Below are 12,870 nucleotides of genomic sequence, written 5' to 3'. Positions count from 1 at the left end.
TAATAATATAAAAAAAGAATAGATAACAGCGAAACGTGTTATAGTGAATAAAATAGATAAGTTAAAGTAGTTATAATTCATGTAGTAAGCTTATTGATAGTAGGATTAAGTCTTAACATCCAATAATTTTCTCTTGCTTTTCTGATTTCTTGATTTTGACTTCTAACTTTTTCAATAACCGTAAGTTTAAGATGATCGACTCCACAGTTCTTAAAATGTCTGACAGAGGGTATGTTTTTATGTCCACCCTTGATATCGCTACGGTGTTGATTGCCACGATCGTGACTTGGGTGACCTGTCTCGCCTACGTACTGATCGTTACATTTGCTGCACTCTATCAGGTATATCACATTGCTAGTCTTGCATGACGTGTGTTGTCGCTGTGTTATCGCTTCTCCTGTAGTGCTGCTTTTAAATGTCCCTGTAAATTGCCCGTATGTTTTGCAGCAGTTGCATCTTATGTCAGCCCTACAGGGGCAGAATCCGGGACGAGTGAATTGCAATGGTTTCTGCTTTTTATGTTTATGAGAGAAATGAATTTTGAGATTTTTGTTCGTTTTGAATGATCGGCCGCAGATCGTACAGGTAGTGTCAGATGGAACTCGAATGTGTGGATTGCTTGTATCGTGTGGGGATTCATCAGTGGAAGGGGTTGTGTCAGCGGCCATCGGTGATCGCAGTCTTTTGTGGGTAAGCATCTGTGTTAAATTACGCCCTTTTCGATAGGCAACGACAGGTGCTTCTTTGAATATGGCCTGTGCCCGTGTTTTGGACGATGTCAAGAGTATTTGATGGTGTTCCTTGAGGATTCTGTGGATGTTTTTTTCCTTACAGACATCATGGGTAGAACATAACACACCTCTTTCCTTTACAAATCAAGATGTCGCTTTGCTGCTATACTGGTATTCCAGTTTTACCAATCTCTTTCGAAGTAAAGGCTGATAGTTTCGAAAGAAACTGTTTGGGGCTGCGTCGGTGGGAGTAACGAAATAATTTGGATATATCAACAAAGTTGAAATGGTAAATTGGCCACCGTAACGATTACAAAGGCTGACGTTTTGAGCGTTCGCTCCGACGAAGGGCTAACGCTCGAAACGTCAGCTTTTGTAATCGTTACGGTAGCCAATTTACCATTTCCACTCTGTTGATATATCCAAATTCTTTCGAAGTAGTTTACTAATAGGTTTGAGCACATATGACCGGCGTCAAATTTGTTTACCAACTTAAGGGAGTCAATTGAATGTTCTCCAAAACCTCTAATGCCTTAGGGTCCTCCTAAATGGAAACTTGCATTTCATATAGCTCTAATGATATCTTACGGCTTCTTTGTTGATTTAGATTAAAAGCAGACGAAGTCTTCTGAGAAGCTGGACATGATCTCAGCTAGGGTAGATCGAATGGCGCGGCATGGCGAGGTCTACCAGAAACAAGGCTTCAAACGTGTGTATTTCTAATTTGTCAGGTATTTCTACCAAAATACCTGACAAATTTCTATTTCATTTGTCCCTTAAATCGCAAGATAAATCGGATAAGAATTTTCTAATCAGAGAAGCACACAGTGCGATCGTGGTCGATATTAAATTACTGACGAAGTAAAGGAAAGTCCCTAATGGAAAATCTAATGAAAATACGGCGGAGCACATGAAACTCACTAAATGGAAGATGTAATGAAATATCTCATTTCTTCTAACATACGATTAGAGCATTAATTTTCGTATTCTTATCATAATCAAATGTATTTTTATCAAAAGAGGAAATTAAAGGTTAATATTTGTCTACTTCACTCGATTCGTTCATAAACAGGACACTGTGAACCCACTTGAAACACTAGTTTCATTTTGATTGGATAGCATTATCTGGAGGGTTATATCTTATTGGCTAATAACGTTTCGTATTCATTTTATTTTATTTTATTTTTATTTCAATCTTTTTCCTTTTTTTTGGGAGGGGGGGGAAGAGGGCTGTTGAGCGGTTTAAAAAGGTAAAAGGTAAAATTTGACAAAACTAGTGTTAAAAGAGCAGCACGCTCATACCATATCCTGATTATCTCTGCTCTTAGACATTTCATTCACCGAAGTGAGGATAAAAAATGATGGATATTTTCTCGACTAATATAAATTAAAAACGGGCTTATGGAATCTTGCTCTAGGAAATACTTTGAAACTCCAGTTCGCAACATTTGCATTTGTCTAAACGAGCTAAAATTCAATTATGGAAGCCGCACTTTCAAAAGCAAACGAGAAAATTAAAAAGGAGCAAGGCACAGGTAAAAAGCAATTTATTTATCACAATCCGACGTAATCCCTAGGTTACTCCTTAAAATCTCACTGTCAAATTTCTGGGTGTACTTTTGACTCGCAGAGATGAAAATTATGGTTTCCTTTGAAATAAATTGACTTCCTGTTTTTCTCCCACAACATTCACTTACTACCTCGTACATAATATGTATTTGATTATTTTTGGGTGGAAAAATTTCAACGTCCAAATTTTTTATCAAACTCAACGAAAATCGAGAAAATATCTGATCATTCGGTGAAAAGCGTATCTAGTGATAAGAAATAAATTAAAATACAACTCGTTACCTTCCCTTTAGAACTGGATAAAGGTGCTCTTTCCCTCGGAAAATTTGTATTACAGTCAACTATTAATCGTGTAGGTTGAAAGTAGGTTTTTCTGAAAATCAAAATGTCCTTTAGAGGAGAATAATTGGAATACGATCTACGTTACAGAGATAGTTTCATTTTCTATTAGATTTCATGAAACATGACTTATTATTGAATCACTTATAAGTGCGGAATCATATCCTAAAAGTAGAAGGGTGTAGCGATTGAATCAAGATACCTACCAAGTTTTTCTTCCCAACTATGTATAAATTACCTTCTTAATTGAAACAGATTTCTTTTAACAAAAAAGAAAACGTTGTTCCTGATCGAAATTCAATCTACGAACTTGCTCTTAATCGCGTGATGATCATTTCATGATCAAAGCTTAAAAGCAGATCACTTACCCAGCGACTAACCATGTGATAAAAAAACTCAGATGCATGGCGATTCAGAAAAAAAAGCTCTCGATTTCCTTCAATTTTAAGGAAATGTCAATATTTGATATAAATCAGAAACACGACAAGATGGCCTAGTATGAATCTGACCAATCGCTGAGAAGAAACTTAATTTACTTTCGAGCTCAAAATTAAACAGATAAAAGCATAGCCATTTGAGGAAGCAGACAAGGAAATGCAACGAGTGTCTTCTTTAGAACATTAGCTGTTGAGATCGACGGGATCAGCTTAAATTGAACAGAAAACAAATGTTGAAATGCTTTTAAGAAGTCAAACAGATAATTGAAATATCATTTTCCCTAAAAGATTGTATTTTAAATATCCTCTGCGAGTACTGTTCTTTTCCTTCGTCATTAATAATATTTTGTCAGAATTGATATCGCTTGCGTGGAAATTATTTAAATAGTTTATGTGGTTTTACTTTTCAGAGCGACATACCTGATGATATCAGTCGATTAAAGTTTTAAATAGCCATACGTGTACTCAAAGTGTTTTACGATGCATTAAAATTACAACTTCCCGTTTCGTTAATTAAATCTTTTGGCTGACATTTTCTTGGAAGACACATTTTTTAAGACTTTAAAATCCAACACAACACCATGAAGGAGATTTTATGGTAAAAAAAAAAATTGGAAACAACTGATTATTAGTTATTCCATAAGCGGGCATTGAATATCAGATAATAAATATCCAATGAGCTGCGTGGCCCAGAGTTCGCTTCAACCAAATTCATATCCAGTAAAAGCAAACGCATATTTTTCTTTAAATTAATAACTCCATATTGAGGTGGGTGCTCATAAAATTTGTTTTTATATTTAAAGTTCCGAGGTGATACGACTGCCAAAACGGTAAAATAATCACGTGACAGTTGCATTGTCTTACGACCGCAGCTGAATGAAGATCCAAGCAGTTTATAATGTGAACATTTTCACAAAATACAATAGTTTTAGAGAGAGACTTTATGGAGGGTGAGTTGCCCAAGAACACAGCACAAAAATTGATAAAAAAAAAGCTGGACTGAATCGCTTCAAATTTTGGCTCCTTAAGCTTAAATCACTTGCTAAGATAGGATTGCTTTAACGCCTTGACGTTGGTTTTCACTGTGACAAATAGGCTCCCCAATAACATGTGCCAAATGAAAAACAAAGGATTTCATGGCGCTTTGTATGATATCCTTTTATTTTCCTCGAGCGATACAGAATTCAGTGAATTGTTGACATCAGTACTGGAAACAGCTGTTTTTAAAATGTTTCTGCTCACTGAAATGACTTCTTACGCGTGTCTGGATTAACGATTTGTGATTAAATATTTAGAATGTTGTGGATTATGATGTAAACCTGTGGCCATCGTTAAATATCAATGAACGCGAGAGATGAAAAACAGTCTGGTACATGTAGTGGTGGCTTGAAAGTTATGGGATAAGCATGTCCAAACAACCTTCTGACTTCCATCTACGCATGTCATTATAACGCTGTCATAGTGAAATCGTATTTCAAAAAGTAACCTAGCCTTTGGGAAACTGTCTTTATATGTGCCTAACGATTTGACAATGAACGACGCAAGTTAAACTTCTGCTTGGCGATAAGCAGAACAACATCTCCTTGTGAACTGGCATTGAGGTTTTGCGTTTTCGGCAGAGTAGATGATTTGAAAAAGATAGCGTCAAGTTTTTGGAATTTTGGAAACAATTTTTTAGATGGTTAGTTTCCCTTTAGAAACTCTATTGACGGTGAGTGGTAAATCTTTATACACAATCTTTAAAAGCGGGAATAGAAACTACTGTTCATCAAAATCGTATTAATCCTTATATGCAGCCTCGAGTATTTCTTTTATTTATATTTTAGTTATTTAACTGAACATGTTCGAGAAAGAAGACTTGAGGATCGACATAGGTAAGGGTTTAGCATCTATGGGTAATCTAGCTGTGATGGTTACCTAAAGTGTGAGAATCGAATATTACTACGAAAAATACACGTCATTTAACAAAACGACATGATTTTTAAGTAGTACAGATGTAGCTCAGATTTACGCATGAGTTAGTATAGGAAATCAATGCAAGCTGGCTGAAGTTATAGTTTTTGTTAAGCTTTAGTGTTCATTTTATTGTTTATATATATATATATATATATATATATATAGAGAGAGAGAGAGAGAGAGAGAGAGAGAGAGAGAGAGAGAGAAAGAGAGATTTACCATAGGTAAATGTAAAAACAATAGGACTCTAAGTCCCCTGCTAGGTTTTTACACCCTGGAAACCCAACCCCACCCATCCCACCCCAGGGGAGGACATCCACCACACAGTTATCTCGTGCGAGGGAAATTAACGTCTCCTACCCCTAACCCTGCAGGAGACGGGACCTACGGTTTATTCGTCCTTATTCGAGAAGACTAGAATGTCTATCCATTTCCTGATATTATAGAAAGATAGCACATTCTCCTCAGTAATTTTAAGACCTTGAGTTTTAGTCCGACCGGATCCTGATCAACAGTCCGGCGCTCTATCCATTACGCTTACCAGGAGGCGGTCATCTCAATCTAATATAAAATTCGGATATATCAACAAAGTTGAAGTGGTAAATTGGCCACCGTAACGATTACAAAAGCTGACGTTTCGAGCGTTAGCCCTTCGTCGGAGCGAATAGAGGAATTGTGGGTTGTGTGTGCTTTTAAAGGCAGAGAATGGAGCTACGTTATTGGTGAGAACATGGCAACGAGAAAAACACGAATAAATTAGTGGAATGAAAAGCGTTCGTTGATTCCTGTGGGATTTAGACTGCCGGTTTGAAAGATGAGCTTTTCTTTAAGATTTTAACGGCTTTCCGTGCTACCTAAGTGTAAGGAAAGACCGCAGATTGCCATATGTTGCTTAGAATGATTAGGTAAATTAAAATGTCTAGCGACTGGTTTCGATGTGTCCTTGCCATTCCTTTCCAGTCTCGAAGGTGTTCTCGGAATCGGTCACCTAGTCTTCTGCCTCTGATAGATATACATAAGATATACATAAGATATACATTGCCATGTATATCTTTTTGCAATATGTGCAAGTTATGCATAGATTACATTGGCGGAGGTGCACGTGAAGTGATTGGTTTTCTTAATGGATCGTTTAGGTCCCGATATTTTATCAGTGTTGTGAATGAAAGGACACGTTTTGCATCGTGCACGAGCGCATTTAAAAGTGCCTGATTGGTCATTAGTCTGAAAAGAACTTCTGACCAAAGAATTGCCTATGTTTTTGTCGCGTTTGAATGAAATGAGCGGAGACTGAGAAAAGATAGTGCTTGTCTCTGGATCGTTTTGAAGTAATTTAAAGTTTTTAAGAATGATGGATTTAACTGAGTGGTTGTGAGGGTGAAACCTGAGAGTGAATGGAATGCGGTCGGAATCTTCCTTATGCTACGTTTGTAGTGCTGAATGTCGATCAATAGGTTGGGCGCGGTGGTAGCCCGCTTGAACGACAGAAACAGGGTAACCAGGTTAATCGAAAAACTGGCACATTGACTCTGATTTGTGGTGGAAATCAGAATCATCACTGCATAAACGACGAACTTTTAGAAACTGAGAAAAAGGAATTGAATTCTTAACGCGAGATGGATGCGAAGACGAATATAACAAGTAATTATGCGAGTCTGTAGGTTTGTAATACACACTAGTGCATCAACCGTTACCTTCAATTGAAACTTTGATGTCTAAAAAGGATAAAGAATTGTCAGAAATTTCCCAGGTATATTTCAGAGCCGGGTGAAAAGAATTGACTGCGGTTATGAATTGAGTGAGCTCCTCTCTGGTAGAGGAGGTAGCGCGGATACAGTCGTCGATGTAGCGACCATAGAGTTCAGGTTTGGACCCATTGCATTGGCTGAAAAAATTGATGTTCGACAAAACCTACAAAAAGATTGGCATAGCTAGGTCCCATTTTGGTGCCCATGGCTACACCATTGATTTGTTTGAAGAAGTTGTTTCCGAATGAAAAACAATTGAGTGTGAACTCTAGTTCGGCTAAGCGTAGTAGTGTTTCAGATTTAGGTTCCTTACCAGTACGTTGATCAAAAAAATGTTTAAGGGCCAGAAGGCCTTCGCCATTAGGAATTACAGTGTAAAGAGACGTAATATCCATGGTGAAAAGAAGTTTGTTTTGGCCAAGGAAATTAAAGTCTCGAAAAATTTGAAGAGCGCGTTGGCTTTCCTTAATATATGATGGTAAAGTTTTGACGATGGGAGCCATAATTTTGTCTAGACAGCTGGAGATAAGTTCGGTAGGGCAACTGCAAGCCGAGACAATGGGCCGACCCGCGCTGTTAGCTTTGTGAATTTTAGGTAAAAGGTAAATACGAGAAGTTCTAGGAGTGGTTCTGATAAAATTTTTTGCTGTGGCCGGCAATTCTTGTTTAGTTATGAGTTGGTTGATCGTATTCTTGACGGAGTTTTGATTGCTGGTAGTGAGGTCTTTGTCGACCTTTTGATAAAAAGAGGTGTCAGAAAGTTTCCGCAAAGCTTCCTTTTGGTAGAGGTCGGTGCGCCAAACAACGAATGAGCCGTCCTTATCGGCCGCTTTGATAACTATGTCTTTGCTTTTTCTGAGACTTTTTAGAGCCGACCACACATGTTGCCTGCACCATCATAACACTTTCCCTTGCAGAAATCCATACACAAGCCAAGTTCTTGAACGGCCTTTAGTATAAGAGTGCCTATAGCTTGACCAGTGACATGATCTTCGCACTCATAGAACCCAACGAATTCTTCTCTGACATTTCTTTCTTTACGTATGATGCACGATCCTTCGCAGTAGATAGCGCTATTTATGCAATAGCGAAAATCAGACCTGAAAAAAATCAGGCCTGTACGGGATTCGAACCACTGACCTGTGCGATACTAGTGCAGCGCTCTACCAATTGAGCTAACAAGCCAACTGGGAGCAGGCCGTTAAGTAGGCCGTTAGGTATCTACTGCGAAGGATCATGCATCATACGTATTTAATACCGCAGTTCAAAATATAAGAACTTCATATATTTATTGTATCTCATTTATCATCCCAGATTTTTTACGAATCAACTTAACGGCCTGCTCCCAGTTGGCTTGTTAGCTCAATTGGTAGAGCGCTGCACTAGTATCGCAGAGGTCAGTGGTTCGAATCCCGTACAGGCCTGATATTTTTCAGCTCTGATTTTCGCTATTGCATAACTAGCGCTATCTACTGCGAAGGATCGTGCATCATACGTGGTTTTGACATTATCTGTAAAACAGAACAAACTTATAATATACAAACGCGTAACTTCTTTTAAAAACTCACAAGTAGAAGACATTGCGTATGAGCTGGGGAATCCATTGTAGCTGATGCGGCGAAGCCGTCTGTGAAAGGTGTGATAACAGGGGTGATGTACTTTTCTACAACGGTTCTCACCCTTTTGTTGTTATTTTTTGTTCCTTTTTGAACCTAAGTGGAATTCGTCCTCTTTGTCCCTCGACCTGTAGGCAAGTCCATTTGGGAGAGGGCCGAAATGTTTCGTGAACTCTGTTTGGTACAAGGTAACACTCCGTAACGCTTTGAAGATCTGGTTTTAACGACATAAGGAGAGCCTCCCTCTGATTTAACATAGTGCTCAGTAAAGGCGTTAGCTCCAGGTGCTGTCACAATAGCCTCTTTAACGCGCGATAGATGTACCCCAGCCTTTTGGAACATTTGTTTCAAGACATCGAATGGGACACGAATAATCCCAGACTGTTCCACAGAAATAGACAACAAATTGTTACGAATGCACTCATCCTCCCCAGTGCCCGGCAACACATCATCAGTAGATCTTACCTCCTGATTGTTAAATTTCTTTAAAACCGCCTGTTTCTGTTTGACAGATTTCCGATAGAACACTATCTCTGGGACTTTGATATCATCATACATGGCATCAACTTTCAACTCTCCTGTACCTATCAAAGCCAGTTCCTCCTCCGTTTGCTGTCCCTTTACGGTTTGTCGTATAAGTCAGACGCAAGCAGGAAGTGACAATCGCTTCTTAGCACTTCTTTCCTATTCTCTTTGAAGAACAGAGTTCTTGCGCTCGTTACCATTTTGATCATAGACGCCTGGTGGGAAGCCAAGGCCCGCCATGGAACAAAATTCTGGTGTCATCGTTTGTTTAATAGGGTCTGCCTTATACTTCAAGAAATAACCCAAGAAACGTTTGCCTTGGGTATGGCGTCTCTCCCAGGACTCCTTTAATGACTGCATTTCCTCATTTAACTCGCCAGGTGTAAAACAGTCAATTAATCCAGGCTGTCGATTGGTCCCGATATTTTTTCCAAAAATATCCATTCGAAACTCTTCAGCGACGACAGCTGGTATTCCCAGCTGGGCCAATTTTGAGCAAATGTTGTCCTTCATGTGGATGTCGCACATGAGATGCAACGCGTAAGGGAGCGGCCGTCCAAATCCTTCTGCAAGGTCCTTCTCGCCGTCGGTTCAATATACAAGAACGTTTTGAATCGGTGCATGTAGCTTAATCATTGTCGATGACAACTCATAATAACTGCCAAGATCCTTTCTATGGTGCAAAAGTACAGGTCCAATTCGTACTGGGTGACAATCTTCCTTAGTCCTAAGGAGCAGGTTCCGGTACGTCGTAAGCGAGACGTAATATTTTCCGAAGTTAAAAGCTGCGTCAACACCAAAGACACAAAGTTTGGCAGGATTAGTGCAGAATCGTTCAATGTCTCTCAACTGCTGTTTTGAAGCAAGTACCACGCAAGGATCAGATAAATTTTCTACTTTTCTAACAAAGGCATTGTCTTATCTCTCGCATCTTCCTTCAACATTTGTAGCAGCTCCACGAATTCATCATCTTCGTTTTGTTGCTTTTTCAACTTTATATTTTTTATTTGTTTTATATCTCGTGCATGCCCACCAGCAGATCTTAATTGGAGGATGCCACCACTTTGTTCAATACTCTGGTGGAAAACTTCCTTGGGAGAATGAGTTTCTGAGAGTTGTTCAAGTCGCTGCCTTATTGTATATGACGTGCGATATAATGGCTTTTGGCTCTTGCTGTTTCCATGGGGTTGAACTTTTACTTGGCGTTACACATTGTCCAAAACATATTAAACCAAGGCCATACTGTGTTATTTGCCGTCTCTACCTGGCTAAAAAAAAGGTCGCATTTCGTCATCAAATCAGACATTTGTAACGTTTAGTTAAACAAAATATTGTTTAGAAACTACTCGATTGTGATTGTACGAGAGTAATACCAATCCCTGTTACTGTACAACTTGTCCACTTTATCGCAAAACGTCCGACCTCAACTACCTAATTTATAAGGTTCCTCGAAGGGTTCCGCAAATGTCCGATGGTAGCACGTAGTTTCGCGAACTTTGTCTGACAACTTCTTAATGTTTCAGTTTACCCGAATTTTTGAATTCGACCTAACAGTTAGTTGTATTTGGTGGCCAAGACATAAAGACCATCAGGGTACCTACCTCTAAGATGTATGAGTATTCTAAGTAACTCTGGGTCACTCTAATTGCGGTAAAACGACCGCGAGCACTTGAATACATTAGCGGCTCCAAACATTTCCTCTGTGACCTTGGTCAGCGGTTTCTTTTTGCTCGGCCTGCTTGAAGAAAAATGTCTTTGTCCCCGTTCCATGCCAGGCACCCAAATCATCGGCAAGTAGGTTCTTCACAGTTTTCACATGTGGTGCCTCCAAATGGACAACAAAAAGCAAATTCTTTGATATTGACGTGAGTACATCCCGTGATGCTTTTGAACTTGGGATGTCTGAGCTCAAAAGGATATCAACGGCTTCTTCTTTGGTTATGCTACTTCGTCGACCCATTTCATACACTGGTAGCAATGGATTATCGTTCCAATACTATACACTGCATTCATCTATTTCACTTTCACCCTATAATGGAATTTTGTTTTCATCAGATGGAATTGATCATCTACATCGATTTTGTCACGTGTGAGCTAAATTGCTTTGAGCGAGCCAGGACTGTGGCAAGAGAACTCTAATGTACTAATTATTAACTATTTATTTTTACAGAAGGATGGCAGGTGTTTGGAAATTTAGTGCGTGCTTATAAGAATTGCAAGAATTTAATAATGAATACCTGAGAGCTTTCATCAGACGATGAATCTTTCCTATTGCCGTCACCTGAGCAACTTGTAGAGCTAAATTAAAAATACTCATGGTTATATACGACAATATAAGGGCATAGGCTAAAAAGGAACGCTCATTACAATGTATGTAAATTCTGTGTTGTTCAACGTGGTAAATACAATGAAGCTCGAAAACAATATGTGCGACTGATACATGTTGGATTTATTAAAGCAGGATGTAGTAATCTATTCAGACTGCAAATAACTCAATATGTTTGCGTCAAAGAAAAGGTCTGGAAGGAGAATGAAAACGGACTGAAAACGGCGAGAGAGACTAGGAAGAGATGGGCGTGTGGGCTCGCGCGCATTGCAGGCGTAAGACTCTTTCGCCACGCTTTACCGATTTCGTTACTGATTTTCAGGAAAAACGCCGTGGTCTTTCATTTCTCGCTCAAAATGACAAAACGTCATTAAAGAAGAAAACATAAAAAACTCACGTTCGACTCTCCAAAGGAAGTGGTTTGGAAGACCCCCTAGTGTCCCCTAAGTAGACGACGTCATCACTGCTATCAGAGCTGAGAGATGAAGGCAAGAGAAAGGAAAGTTTAACTCTTGAACGAGGGCTTAAACGTTATACACTTGCAAACTCATGCCACCAGTACCTCCAACCAGTTTTTTCTGGCGGAAAACGTGGAAAGGTCGTCGCCTGCTCGCGGTATTGATACGATCCTTCCTGTTGTCTTGTTTATGAACGTACGATGCAGATTAGGCATAGACTTTAGTGTAGCTAAATACGAACCGTCGACATATGTTAAGAAGTCTTTTTCATATGGACACCGGCTTGAATCTTTAATTTTGATTGCTTTCCCAAGCCGCGTGAAAAATGTTGTAATAATTTTGAGGCGTTACCAGTTTCCCTCTTGATTGGGAAAATAGTACAAAAAAACTTAAAATAGACGAGTTTAATAAACAACCACGTAGTATAATTGTACGATTGAAGTGGCTAAGTGGCAGCTAGATAAATTATCCTTACCAAAAATGCATTTTACAATTCAGGAATATTTTGAGTGAAATACTCCGTGTATAATTCGCATTCTGACAACATTTCTTCGAGATCGGCCGCCTTACCCCTTTTTTCGTACGTTTTTCGATCCATTGTAATAATGCACATACCTGACCTGCTCTAGTTCTGTGTCCGACGATCCCGACCCTGACCCTGACCCTGACCCTGAAACGAAGGAAACAGTTACTTCAAAGTAAGAAGTAAGAATATGTACAAGGAAGAAGTTAGGGCTTCAAGAACTCACCTCTTCCACATACTAGCCTGGTGTAGCCTCTATGTTCCATTTTACTCTCAGCTGTACTCTTAAGGAACTCGTACGTTTCGCAAAACTTCTCAATTACGTTAGAAGGAAACTCTGCACACGCTGGTTCTACAGACGACTTTTATCGGCAACGGATATGCAGACCCGGATACGTAAGTCCGGAGTGGTAAGATAATTTTAACTAACTTGACAAAGTTCCAGTTTTGTTTTACACATTCTTCAATGATTCGTGGTAACTAATTTCCTGTTACATCGGTTTCTTTGACAATCATAGTGTTAATCTATGCATGCGGTTTTACCAGCGGTTTTACTAGCTTAAAGAACTGATAAATTTGTCATTGCTTGCAAAAACTCGATGAAACAATTCCGGTTGCCGTAAGTGCTCGAAGTCCTGGAAA

The 12,870-nt window shown here is 39.2% G+C and overlaps 1 long non-coding RNA gene and 1 pseudogene across 1 annotated transcript; one reads left to right on the top strand and one right to left on the bottom strand.

The window, feature by feature from the left end:
- Positions 1-461: 461 nt before the first annotated feature.
- Positions 462-1,778, top strand: LOC148726639 (uncharacterized). Its single transcript, XR_015989802.1, has 2 exons — positions 462-690; positions 1,339-1,778. It is a non-coding gene; the product is annotated as an uncharacterized LOC148726639 (long non-coding RNA).
- Positions 1,779-8,110: 6,332 nt separating this feature from the next.
- Positions 8,111-12,494, bottom strand: LOC148726638 (uncharacterized; annotated as a pseudogene).
- Between the last annotated feature and the right edge of the window lie 376 nt (positions 12,495-12,870).

This window comes from Stylophora pistillata, chromosome 7, assembly GCF_964205215.1.
Source record: "Stylophora pistillata chromosome 7, jaStyPist1.2, whole genome shotgun sequence".
NCBI lineage: Eukaryota > Metazoa > Cnidaria > Anthozoa > Scleractinia > Pocilloporidae > Stylophora > Stylophora pistillata.
The sequence above is the reverse complement of the archived record's forward strand: the minus strand, read 5'-3'. Positions and strand labels throughout refer to the sequence as shown.